Source organism: Nicotiana tabacum, chromosome 11, assembly GCF_000715075.1.
Source record: "Nicotiana tabacum cultivar K326 chromosome 11, ASM71507v2, whole genome shotgun sequence".
Lineage (NCBI taxonomy): Eukaryota > Viridiplantae > Streptophyta > Magnoliopsida > Solanales > Solanaceae > Nicotiana > Nicotiana tabacum.
In genome coordinates, this window is record NC_134090.1 from 56,622,198 (window position 1) to 56,636,870 (window position 14,673).

The following is a 14,673-nucleotide window of genomic DNA, read 5'->3' on the forward strand; positions in this document are numbered from 1 at the left end:
TTACACCATTTAAGGCCAAGGGCCTTTACCAAAAAGAAGAGTTCCACCTTGATCGAACGATGACGGTTCAGTATTTCGACAAGCTCGAAATAACACCCTTTAAGGCCAAGGGCCTTCGCAAAAAAGAATAGTTCAACCTTGATCGAACGACGACGGGTTAATATTTTGAAAAGTTTCAAATAACACCCTTAAAGGCCAAGGGCCTTCGCTAAAAAGAAGAGTTCGACCTTGATCGAACGACGACGGGTTTATATTTCAACAAGTTCAAAATAACACCCATTAAGGCCAAAGGCCTTCGCCAAAAAGAAGAGTTCGACCTTGATCGAACGACGATGGGTCAGTATTTCGACAAGTTCGAAATAACGGCCTTTAAGGCCAAGGGCCTTCGCCAAAAAGAAGAGTTCTTCCTTGATCGAATGAGGACGGGTTTGTTTTTCGACAAGTTCGAAATAACACCATTTAAGGCCAAGGGCCTTCGCCAAAAAGAAGATTTTGACAAGTTCGAAATAACACCCTTTAAGGCCAAGGGCCATCGCCAAAAAGAAGAGTTCGACCTTAATCGAACAACGACGGTTTAATATTTCGAATAGTTCAAAATAATACCCTTTAAGGCCAAGGGCCTTCACCAAAAAGAAGAGTTCAACCTTGATCGAACGATGACGGGTCAATATTTCGACAAGCTCGAAATTACACCCTTTAAGGCTAAGGGACTTCGCCAAAAAGAAGAGTTCGACCTTGATCAAATGACGACGGGTTAATATTTCAAAAAGTTCAAAATAACACCCTTTAAGGCCAAGGGCCTTCGCCAAAAAGAAGAGTTCGACCTTGATCGAACGACGACGGGTCAGTATTTCAACAAGTTCGAAATAACACCCTTTAAGGCCAAGGGCCTTCGCAAAAAAGAAGAGTTCTACCTTGATCGAACGACGACGGGTCAGTATTTCGACAAGTTCGAAATAACACCCTTTAAGGACAAGGGCCATCGCCAAAAAGAAGAGTTCGACCTTATCGAACAACGACGGTTTAATATTTCGAAAAGTTCAAAATAACACCCTTTAAGGCCAAGAGCCTTCACCAAAAAGTAGAGTTCGACCTTGATCGAACGACGACGGGTTAATATTTTGACAAGTTCAAAATTACACCATTTAAGGCCAAGGGCCTTCACCAAAAAGAAGAGTTCGACCTTGATCGAACGACGACGGGTTAATATTTTGACAAGTTCAAAATTACACCATTTAAGGCCAAGGGCCTTTACCAAAAAGAAGAGTTCCACCTTGATCGAACGATGACGGTTCAGTATTTCGACAAGCTCGAAATAACACCCTTTAAGGCCAAGGGCCTTCGCAAAAAAGAATAGTTCAACCTTGATCGAACGACGACGGGTTAATATTTTGAAAAGTTTCAAATAACACCCTTAAAGTCCAAGGGCCTTCGCTAAAAAGAAGAGTTCGACCTTGATCGAACGAGGACGGGTTTATATTTCAACAAGTTTAAAATAACACCCATTAAGACCAAAGGCCTTCGCCAAAAAGAAGAGTTCGACCTTGATCGAAGGACGATGGGTCAGTATTTCGACAAGTTCGAAATAACACCCTTTAAGGCCAAGGGCCTTCACCAAAAAGAAGATTTCAACCTTGATAGAACGATGATGGGTTAATATTTCGACAATTTCGAAATAACACCCTTTAAGGCCAAGGGCCTTCACCAAAAAGAAGAGTTCGACCTTAATCAAACAACAACGGTTTAATATTTCGAAAAGTTCAAAATAACAACCTTTAAGGCCAAGGGCCTTCGCCAAAAAGAAGAGTTCGACCTTGATCGAACGACGACGGGTTAATATTTTGACAAGTTCAAAATAACACCATTTAAGGCCAAGGGCCTTCACCAAAAAGAAGAGTTCAACCTTGATCGAACGATGACGGGTCAATATTTCGACAAGCTCGAAATTACACCCTTTAAGGATAAGGGACTTCGCCAAAAAGAAGAGTTCGACCCTGATCAAATGACGATGGTTTAATATTTCAAAAAGTTCAAAATAACACCCTTTAAGGCCAAGGGCCTTCACCAAAAAGAAGAGTTCGACCTTAATCAAACAACGACGGTTTAATATTTCGAAAAGTTCAAAATAACAACCTTTAAGGCCAAGGGCCTTCGCCAAAAAGAAGAGTTCGACCTTGATCGAACGACGATGGGTTAATATTTTGACAAGTTCAAAATAACACCATTTAAGGCCAAGGGCCTTCACCAAAAAGAAGAGTTCAACCTTGATCGAACGATGACGGGTCAATATTTCGACAAGCTCGAAATTACACCCTTTAAGGCTAAGGGACTTCGCCAAAAAGAAGAGTTCGACCCTGATCAAATGACGACGGGTTAATATTTCAAAAAGTTCAAAATAACACCCTTTAAGGCCAAGGGCCTTCGCCAAAAAGAAGAGTTCGACCTTGATCGAACGACGACGGGTTAATATTTTGACAAGTTCAAAATTACACCATTGAAGGCCAAGGGCCTTTACCAAAAAGAAGAGTTCCACCTTGATCGAACGATGTCGGGTCAGTATTTCGACAAGCTCGAAATAACACCCTTTAAGGCCAAGGGCCTTCGCAAAAAAGAATAGTTCAACCTTGATCGAACGACGACGGGTTAATATTTTGAAAAGTTTCAAATAACACCCTTAAAGGCCAAGGGCCTTCGCTAAAAAGAAGAGTTCGACCTTGATCGAACGACGACGGGTTTATATTTCAACAAGTTCAAAATAACACCCATTAAGGCCAAAGGCCTTCGCCAAAAAGAAGAGTTCGACCTTGATCGAACGACGATGGGTCAGTATTTCGACAAGTTCGAAATAACGGCCTTAAAGGCCAAGGGCCTTCGCCAAAAAGAAGATTTCAACCTTGATAGAACGATGACGGGTTAATATTTCGACAAGTTCGAAATAACACCCTTTAAGGCCAAGGGCCTTCGCCAAAAAGAAGAGTTCGTCCTTGATCGAATGAGGACGGGTCGGTATTTTGATAAGTTCGAAATAACACCCTTTAAGGCCAAGAGCCTTCGCAAAAAAGAATAGTTAAACCTTGATCAAACGACGACGGGTTAATATTTCGAAAAGTTTCAAATAACACCCTGAAAGGCCAAGTGCCTTCGCCAAAAAAAAGAGTTCGTCCTTGATCGAATGAGGACGGGTCGGTATTTCGACAAGTTCGAAATAACACCTTTTAAGGCCAAGGGCCTTTGCAAAAAAGAATAGTTAAAGCTTGATCGAACGACGACGGGTTAATATTTCGAAAAGTTTCAAATAACACCCTTAAAGGCCAAGGGCCTTTGCCAAAAAGAAGAATTCGACCTTGATCGAATGACGACGGGTTTATATTTCGACTAGTTCAATATAACGCCCTTTATGGCCAAGGTCCTTCGCCAAAAAGAAAAATTCGACCTTGATCGAACGACGACGGGTAAGTATTTCGACAAGTTCGAAATAACACCCTTTAAGGCCAAGGTCCTTCGCAAAAAGAAGAGTTCGACCTTGATCGAACGACGACGGGTCAGTATTTCGACAAGTTCGAAATAACACCCTTTAAGGCCAAGGGCCCTTCACCAAAAAGAAGAGTTCGACCTTGATCGAACGACGACGGGTTAATATTTCGACAAGTTCAAAATTACACCATTTAAGGCCAAGGGCCTTTACCAAAAAGAAGAGTTCCACCTTGATCGAACGATGACGGGTCAGTATTTCGACAAGCTCGAAATAACACCCTTTAAGGCCAAGGGCCTTCGCAAAAAAGAATAGTTCAACCTTGATCGAACGACGACGGGTTAATATTTCGAAAAGTTTCAAATAACACCCTTAAAGGCCAATAGACTACGCTAAAAAGAAGAGTTTGACCTTGATCGAACGACGACGGGTTTATATTTCAACAAGTTCAAAATAACACCCATTAAGGCCAAGGGCCTTCGCCAAAAAGAAGAGTTCGACCTTGATCGAACGACGATGGGTCAGTATTTCGACAAGTTCGAAATAACACCCTTTAAGGCCAAGGGCCTTCGCCAAAAAGAAGAGTTCGACCTTAATCGAACAACGACGGGCTAATATTTCGACAAGTTCGAAATAACACCCTTTAAGGCCAAGGGCCTTTGCCAAAAAGAAGAGTTCGACCTTAATCGAACAACGACGGTTTAATATTTCGAAAAGTTCAAAATAACACCCTTTAATGCCGAGGGCCTTCGCCAAAAAGAAGAGTTCGACCTTGATCGAACGACGAATGGTTAATATTTTGACAAGTTCAAAATAACACCATTTAAGGCCAAGGGCCTTCACCAAAAAGAAGAGTTCGACCTTGAACGAACGACGACGGGTTAATATTTTGACAGGTTCAAAATAACACCATTTAAAGCCAAGGGCCTTCACCAAAAAAAAGAGTTCAACCTTGATCGAACGATAACTGGTCAATATTTTGAAAAGCTCGAAATTACACCCTTTAAGGCTAAGGGACTTTGCCAAAAAGAAGAGTTCGACCTTGATCAAATGACGACGGGTTAATATTTCAAAAAGTTCAAAATAACACCCTTTAAGGCCAAGGGCCTTCGCCAAAAAGAAGAGTTCGTCCTTGATCGAATGAGGACGGGTCGGTATTTCGACATGTTCGAAATAACACCCTTTAAAGCCAAGGGCCTTCGCCCAAAAGAAGATTTCAACCTTGATAGAACGATGACGGGTTAATATTTCGACAAGTTCGAAAACACCCTTTAAGGCCAAGGGCCTTCGCCAAAAAGAAGAGTTCTACCTTAATCGAACAACGACGGTTTAATATTTTGAAAACTTTAAAATAACACTCTTTAAGGCCAAGGTCCTTCACCAAAAAGAAGAGTTCGTCCTTGATCGAATGAGGATGGGTTTGTTTTTCGACAAGTTCGAAATAGCACCCTTTAAGGCTAAGGGCCTTCGCAAAAAAGAATAGTTCAACCTTGATCGAAAGACGACGGTTAATATTTCGAAGAGTTTCAAATAACACCCTTAAAGGCCAAAGGCCTTTTCCAAAAAGAAGAGTTCGACCTTGATCAAACGACGACGGGTTTATATTTCGACTAGTTCAATATAACACCCTTTAAGGCCAAGGGCCTTCGCCAAATAGAAGAGTTCGACCTTGATCGAACGACGACGGGTCAGTATTTCGACAAGTTCGAAATAACACCCTTTAAGGCCAAGGGATTTCGCAAAAAAGAAGAGTTCGACCTTGATCGAACTGCGACGGGTCAGTATTTCGACACGTTTGAAATAACACCCTTTAAGGCCAAGGTTCATCGCCAAAAAGAAGAGTTCGACCTTAATCGAAGAACGATGGTTTAATATTTTGAAAAGTTCAAAATAACACCCTTTAAGGCCAAGGGCCTTCACCAAAAAGAAGAGTTCGACCTTGATCGAACGACGACGGGTTAATATTTTGACAAGTTCAAAATTACACCATTTAAGGCCAAGGGCCTTTACCAAAAAGAAGTGTTCAACCTTGATCGAACGATGACGGGTCAGTATTTCGACAAGCTCGAAATAATACCCTTTAAGGCTTAGGGACTTCGCCAAAAAGAAGAGTTCGACCTTGATCAAATGACGACGGGTTAATATTTCAAAAAGTTCGAAATAACACCCATTAAGGCCAAGAGCCTTTGCAGAAAAGAAGATTTCGACCTTGATCAAACGACGATGGGTCAGTATTTCGACAAGTTCGAAATAACACCCTTTAAGGCCAAGGGCCTTAGCCAAAAAGAAGATTTCAACCTTGATAGAACGACGACGGGTTAATATTTCGACAAGTTCGAAATAACACCCTTTAAGGCCAAGGGCCTTCGCCAAAAATAAGAGTTCGATCTTAATCGAACAACGACGGTTTAATATTTCGAAAAGTTCAACATAACACCCTTTAAGGCCAAGGGCCTTCGCCAAAAAGAAGAGTTCGACCTTGAACGAACGACGACGGGTTAATATTTTGACAGGTTCAAAATAACACCATTTAAGGCCAAGGGCCTTCACCAAAAAAAAGAGTTCAACCTTGATCGAACGATGACTGGTCAATATTTTGAAAAGCTCGAAATAACACCCATTAAGGCTAAGGGACTTCACCAAAAAGAAGAGTTCGACCATGATCAAATGACGACGGGTTAATATTTCAAAAAGTTCAAAATAACACCCTTTAAGGCCAAGGGCCTTCGCCAAAAAGAAGAGTTCGTCCTTGATCGAATGAGGACGGGTCGGTATTTCGACAAGTTCGAAATAACACCCTTTAAGGCCAAGGGCCTTCGCAAAAAAGAATAGTTAAACCTTGATCGAACGACGACGGGTTAATATTTCGAAAAGTTTCAAATAACACCCTTAAAGGCCAAGTGCCTTCGCCAAAAAAAAGAGTTCGTCCTTGATCGAACGACGACGGTTTAATATTTCGAAAAGTTCAAAATAACACCCTTTAAGGCCAAGGGCCTTCGCCAAAAAGAAGAGTTCAACCTTGATACAACGAAGACGGGTTAATTTTGACAAGTTCGAAATAACACCCTTTAAGGCCAAGGGCCATCGCCAAAAAGAAGAGTTCGACCTTAATCGAACAACGACGGTTTAATATTTCGAATAGTTCAAAATAACACCCTTTAAGGCCAAGGGCTTTCGCCAAAAAGAAGAGTTCGACCTTGATCGAACGACGACGGGTTAATATTTTGACAAGTTCAAAATTACACCATTTAAGGCCAAGGGCCTTCACCAAAAAGAAGAGTTGAACCTTGATCGAACGATGACGGGTCAATATTTTGAAAAGCTCGAAATAATACCCTTTAAGGCTAAGGGACTTCACCAAAAAGAAGAGTTCGACCATGATCAAATGACGATGGGTTAATATTTCAAAAAGTTCAAAATAACACCCTTTAAGCCCAAGGGACTTCGCCAAAAAGAAGAGTTCGTCCTTGATCGAATGAGGATGGGTCGGTATTTCGAAAAGTTCGTAATAACACCCTTTAAGGCCAAGGGCCTTCGCAAAAAAAATAGTTAAACCTTGATCGAACGACGACGGGTTAATATTTCGAAAAGTTTCAAATAACACCCTTAAATGCCAAGTGCCTTCGCCAAAAAAAAGAGTTCGTCCTTTATCGAATGAGGACGGGTTTGTTTTTTGACAAGTTCGAAATAACACCATTTAAGGCCAAAGGCCTTCACCAAAAAGAAGATTTCAACCTTGATAGAACGAAGACGGGTTAATATTTCGGCAAGTTCGAAATAACACCCTTTAAGGCCAAGGGCCATCGCCAAAAAGAAGAGTTCGACCTTATTCGAACAACGACGGTTTAATATTTCGAATAGTTCAAAATAACACGCTTTAAGGCCAAGGGCCTTCGCCAAAAAGAAGAGTTCGACCTTGATCGAACGGCGACGGGTTAATATTTTGATAAGTTCAAAATTACACCATTTAAGTCCAAGGACCTTTACAAAAAAAAAAGAGTTCCACCTTGATTGAATGATGACGGGTCAGTATTTCGAAAAGCTCGAAATAACACCCTTTAAGGCCAAGGACCTTCGCAAAAAAGAATAGTTCAACCTTGATCGAACGACGACGGGTTAATATTTCGAAAAGTTTCAAATAACACCCTTAAAGGCCAAGGGCCTTCGCTAAAAAGAAGAGTTCGACCTTGATCGAACGACGACGGGTGTATATTTCAAAAAGTTCAAAATAACACCCATTAAGGCCAAGGGCCTTCGCCAAAAAGAAGAGTTCGACCATGAACGAACGACGACGGGTTAATATTTTGACAAGTTCAAAATAACACCATTTAAGGCCAAGGGCCTTCACCAAAAAGAAGAGTTCAACCTTGATCGAACGATGACGGGTCAGTATTTTGATAAGCTCGAAATAATACCCTTTAAGGCTAAGAGACTTCGCCAAAAAGAAGAGTTCGACCTTGATCAAATGACGACGGGTTAATATTTCAAAAAGTTCGAAATAACACCCATTAAGGCCAAGAGCCTTTGCCAAAAAGAAGATTTTGACCTTGATCAAACGACGATGGGTCAGTATTTCGACAAGTTCGAAATAACACCCTTTAAGGCCAAGGGCCTTCGCCAAAAAGAAGATTTCAACCTTGATAGAACGACGACGGGTTAATATTTCGACAAGTTTGAAATAACACCCTTTAAGGCCAAGGGCCTTCGCCAAAAATAAGAGTTCGACCTTAATCGAACAACGACGGTTTAATAGTTCGAAAAGTTCCAAATAACACCCTTTAAGGCCAAGGGCCTTCGCCAAAAAGAAGAGTTCGACCTTAAACGAACGACGACGGGTTAATATTTTGACAAGTTCAAAATAACACCATTTAAGGCCAAGGGCATTCACCAAAAAGAAGAGTTCAACCTTTATCGAACGATGACGGGTCAATATTTTGAAAAGCTCGAAATAACACCCATTAAGGCTAAGGGACTTCACCAAAAAGAAGAGTTCGACCATGATCAAATGACGACGGGTTAATATTTCAAAAAGTTCAAAATAACACCCTTTAAGGCCAAGGGCCTTCGCCAAAAAGAAGAGTTCGTCCTTGATCGAATGAGGACGGGTCGGTATTTCGACAAGTTCGAAATAACACCCTTTAAGGCCTAGGGCCTTCGCAAAAAAGAATAGTTAAACCTTGATCGAACGACGACGGGTTAATATTTCGAAAAGTTTCAAATAACACCCTTAAAGGCCAAGTGCCTTCGCCAAAAAAAAGAGTTCGTCCTTGATCGAACGACGACGGTTTAATATTTCGAAAAGTTCAAAATAACACCCTTTAAGGCCAAGGGCCTTCGCCAAAAAGAAGAGTTCGACCTTGAACGAACGACAATGGGTTAATATTTTGACAAGTTCAAAATAACACCATTTAAGGCCAACGGCCTTCACCAAAAAGATGAGTTCAACCTTGATCGAACGATGACGGGTTAATATTTTGACAAGTTCAAAATTACACCATTTAAGGCCGAGGGCCTTTACCAAAAAGAAGAGTTCCACTTTGATCGAATGATGATGGGTCAGTATTTCGACAAGCTCGAAATAACACCCTTTAAGGCCAAGGGTTTTCACAAAAAAGTATAGTTTAACCTTGATCGAACGACGACGGGTTAATATTTCGAAAAGTTTCAAATAACACCCTTAAAGGCCAAGGGCCTTCGCTAAAAAGAAGAGTTCGACCTTGATCGAACGACGACGGGTGTATATTTCAAAAAGTTCAAAATAACACCCATTAAGGCCAAGGGCCTTCGCCAAAAAGAAGAGTTCTACCTTGATCGAACGACGATGGGTCATTATTTCGACAAGTTCGAAATAACACCCTTTAAGGCCAAGGGCCTTCGCCAAAAAGAAGAGTTCGATCTTAATCGAACAACGACGGGCTAATATTTCGACAAGTTCGAAATAACACCCTTTAAGGCCAAGTTCCACCTTAATCGAACAACGACGGTTTAATATTTCGAAATGTTCAAAATGACACTCTTTAAGGCCAAGGTCCTTCGCCAAAAATAAGACTTCAACCTTGATCGAACGACGACGGGTTAATATTTTGACAAGTTCAAAATAACACCCTTTAAGGACAAGTTCCTTCGCCAAAAAGAAGAGTTCGTCCTTGATCGAATGAGGACGGGTTTGTTTTTCGACAAGTTCGAAATAACACCCTTTAAGGCCAAGGGCCTTCACAAAAAAGAGTAGTTCAACCTTGATCGAACGAAGACGGGTTAATATTTCGAAAAGTTCCAAATAACACCCTTAAAGGCCCAGGGCCTTTGCCTAAAAGAAGAGTTCGACCTTGATCGAACGACGACGGGTTTATATTTCGACTAGTTCAAAATAACACCCTTTAAGGACAAGGGCCTTCGCAAAAAAGAATAGTTCAACCTTGATCGAAAGACGACGGGATAATATTTCAAAAAGTTTTAAATAACACCCTTAAAGGCCAAGGGCCTTTGCCAAAAAGAAGAGTTCGACCTTGATCGAACGATGACGGGTTTATATTTCGACTAGTTCAAAATAACACCCTTTAAGGCCAAGGGCCTTCGCCAAAAAGAAGAGTTCGACCTTGATCGAACGACGACGGGTCAGTATTTCGACAAGTTCGAAATAACACCCTTTAAGGCCAAGGGCCTTCGCAAAAAAGAATAGTTCGACCTTGATCGAACGACGACGGGTCAGTATTTCGACGAGTTCGAAATAACACCCTTTAAGGCCAAGGGCCATCACCAAAAAGAAGAGTTCGACCTTAATCAAACAACGACGGTTTAATATTTCGAAAAGTTCAAAATAACACCCTTTTAGGCCAAGGGCCTTCACCAAAAAGAAGAGTTCGACCTTGATCGAACGACGACGGGTTAATATTTTGACAAGTTCAAAATTACACCATTTAAGGCCAAGGGCCTTTACCAAAAAGAAGAGTTCAACCTTGATCGAACGATGACGGGTCAGTATTTCGACAAGCTCGAAATAACACCCTTTAAGGCTAAGGGACTTCGCAAAAAAGAAGAGTTCGACCTTGATCAAACGACGACTGGCTAATATTTCAAAAAGTTCGAAATAACACCCTTTAAGGCCAATGGCCTTCACCAAAAAGAAGAGTTCGCCTTTGATCGAATGAGGACGGATGGTATGGGAAAAGATTTATTTGCAATCCTTACTACTCTATCTTTACAGATGGATGGTATGGGAAAAAGATTACAACAGCTAGAGAAAGTCCAGCCAAGTCAGCAGCGTTACTATAAAGATGCGGAGCTAAGTCGATCGGAAGACTCAAAATTTCCAGAGTTAGAAGGAGACGTTGGAAAACTCCAAAAAACCCATAACAAAGGTTGTTTATATACAGCTGCAGGTACAAGTAAATAAGTTAACTAGAAGCCACATACCAATGTCAATTTAAATATCATATTTGATAAACCAATTACTCCGAAAGGCCAAAAGAAACAATAGTTACGACACCACAAACCTCAACCTATGCCAACAGCCTACACCAAAATAAAAAAATATACAACCATATTACCCAGACCTATATTGAATATATATACAAAATCCAAACATTTCTAAACCTTAAACCCAGAGCAACTACTACAACAGATTCAACACAGGACTATATAACCCAAAAACTCCAAGGATATAATAGACTTATTGCACAACCAAAAACTAGAGCCAATTTAGTAAAAACATGTTACAATTACGGATTATTTAGCACGGTATATACCTATGATGGGGAAGATATAAATGGAATACCAGAGCTATATAAAGCATTTATTACATTTAAAAGAATTACAAAAGGAAACCTATTTTTTATAAAATTCTATACAGCACCAGCTGAGATACTATACGATGAAATAAAACCTATTATACAGGTTGTAAAAATAGGATTGACACGAGATATGATAATACCAGAAGAAATAGAACAACAACCAGAAATACCAAAAATCGAGATACCAGGTTTTTACGCCAACAAAAGAATAATTGGAATAGCAACTATTATCCAAGAACTAGCCAACAATTATTTACAAGAAAATGCTATCTGGAGCTACTACTCTAGAGATCAGCTAATGATATATGTGAATTCAAGAGAACTACGACAAGGAGATATGGATGAAGTCCAAAAATGGATTTTATCATTACTAAAACCAGAGATACAACCAACTACAAGAGCACTAAAGAAAGGATTTATTTCCAATGAATTATTGACAAGATACTGCAAAATAGTAGGGCACAAATACCCAGATCATATATGTTCAAAATGCAATGGAGAAGATAATCATGTACCAGAAGTACAACTGGAATGAAGATATCAGCCTAAAGACAGAGGAGGAAGACAGCTATTGCAAACAGACAATGTAAAAAGTCGTAAATAAATAGTACGAGTCATATTCATGAAGAGTAAAGGTCGTTCATGAAGAGTCGTTTGTGAATAGTAAGGGTCATTTACATATGTATAAAGTCGTAAAATAAATAGTACGAGTCATATTCATGAACAGTAAAGGTCGTTCATGAAGAGTCGTTTGTAAACAGTAAGAGTCGTTTAAAGCTTTCTATATATAGTTTGTAAATCCGAGGAAGAGAGGACACACCCTCACCTTCTCTCTCTTATCTTCTCTCTCTCTTATAAAGAAATATTTGAGCTATATACGAGTCTCTTTAACAACTATGGAACATTCAAGCAAGTTACAAGATCAGGTAAGTTTATTCATAATCATGTCTAACTAAACTTTTATATTCCTTATAATCTCTTGAATATCATAACTGTTTATCATGTTATAGTACTGTTATAAAGAACATCTTGAGAAAGATTGCCATGTCTAATAATGCTGAGAGTAGTTAAGCCCAGACTATGCCATCCTAAGGTCGAAACCAGTAGGCAAGGAAGCCATTTAGGGGAGTAGACAGAGTTGAGGCGCTGTTAGGGTAAATGATTGAAGCAAGAAAAACATGGTAGTGACTAGTAAAGATTGTTCAGTATAACTTATTAAAAAATGATAAACTCTTTGATAAACAAAGAGGTTAGAGGGAATATGTTTAGTAAACATATGATAAGAATAAAGAAAAATAACAATCTTATGAGCAACCACACATATCTGCTAGATAATATAATGATTACAAAATACTCATATTATATACCTTTAACCAACTTAATAACGATATTAGAAGAAAAATTTACAATATTTTAATTACTTTTGAAATAATAAATATAATGGAACAAGGATATACAGAACTAATTCTATCAGAAGAAATAGACGTCTTAGATTTATATGAAATAGATTTATATTCAGATTAATGATCAGCTACGAATATCTCAAGTACTGGTTACAAACTTTAGAAATTATAAATTTATTAGATATATTATTAAAAGAAAATATAGAAGAATATCAAAAAACCCAAGACATCCAATACTTAGAATATATAGGAGAAAATATAAAAGAACTTTCAAGGTTAATTCCGCTAGCCGCAAAAATAAATGAAGAACTACTTAAATTGGTATCAGAGCTATGAAAAATACTGAGAAAAACACAATAAATAAACATTTACTCTAAGAAGTAAAATCGTGGAAAATAACACTGAAATTGATAGTACAAATCCGCAAAAAATATCTACAAACAATGAGTTAATTACAGAAAATAGGCATATTAAAATAACTAAAAAATCAATGAAAATAAGAAAGAAACTAAAGAAACTATACCTAGAATATGAATATCTAAGTATTACAAAAATAGACAAAGTTAGGCTATCTGGATTAATTGATACAATATCTAAAACAGAATACAAATATATTTACTATCTTAAAAATAAAAGATGAATAAAGAAGAGTTCGCACTAGAAGAGAAAACATATGAAAATCCAGAAGGATTAAAAATAACAATAATATTTTCCAACTTAGGAAGAAGATACAAGAAAATAAGAAATAACCTAAACTTAATGTTAGAAAAAGAAACGGTAAAACTAGAAGATAGTTTAACCGCAATGGTTAGAATAACAAAAGAAAACGAAGAAATAGATAGAAAACGAGAAATTAAAGAAATACAACAGCAAGCTAAAGAAAAAATACAACAGCTAGAGGAAGTAAAGAACACTAAAATAACAGAATTAGAAAAAGAATTAGAAATGCTAAAACAGCTATATACAAATAAACTAAAAGAAAAAGAAAAACGTAAAGAAGAAGAACAAGAGCAAAGACTGACAAATGAAATAGAAAAATTTAAATTACAGTTAGAAGAGGTACAAGATGATCCACCAAATATAAGCATAAACGAAATAAATGACCAAAGTGATAACGACGAAGATCTAGGAGAAGACTATTTAGAAACAAGTGAGACGTACACAGAACTTATAGAAAAAACAGAAAAAATAAAAACAAATCCAGAAATAAATACAGGAGATATGACCGAGGATAAACCAAGCACATCAGGAATAAAAACTCCAAGGCAACTAAACCCAACCTATTACAGAGTAAGTTATGATTCATATGATAGGAACAAAATATTATGGGATAAAAGGCTAAATAGGAAATGGACACCAAGACAGATAACTGAACAATGTAATTTTTTAGATCTAGATTGTGTAGCAGATATAAATAAAACAATCCAATCGTGGATAGGATATATCTCAAAACAACTAATAGATAATAAAATAGCAATAGCTGAAACACCAGGATATATAGAAAGAACACTCATAGGAACAGTAAAACTATGGTTACAAAATTTAACAAGTGAAAGTTTAGATACATTAAGAAGTAATAAAAAACTTGATTGTACAGTTGCAACAACAGTTACAGAAATATTGAATAAATATGAAATAGCGATAAGAAATGAATTTAGTAGTATGACAACAGAAGTAGAAGAACAAAATAAAGAAAAAACTACAAATAGAAATTTAATAACAAAATTAGCAATATGTAATATGTGTTATATAGACGAATATACTTGTGCATTCAGAAACTATTATTATAAAGGAACATATAGTCCGGATGAAAGTAAAGAAATAAGAAAATTATATTTTACCAAATTACCAGAACCTTTTAGCTCAAATATAATAAAAAATTGGAATGAAGCAGAACTAGCAGATACTCTAGGAGCTCGAATAAAATTTCTACAAAACTGGTTTATAGAATTATGTGAAAATATAAAGAAAATATCAAAATGGATAAAATATTAGTAAAAAATTTGGC

At 38.0% G+C, this 14,673-nt stretch overlaps 1 pseudogene; it reads left to right on the forward strand.

The window, feature by feature from the left end:
- The first annotated feature begins 10,616 nt into the window (after positions 1 to 10,616).
- Positions 10,617 to 11,852, forward strand: LOC142165859 (uncharacterized; annotated as a pseudogene).
- Positions 11,853 to 14,673: the final 2,821 nt, after the last annotated feature.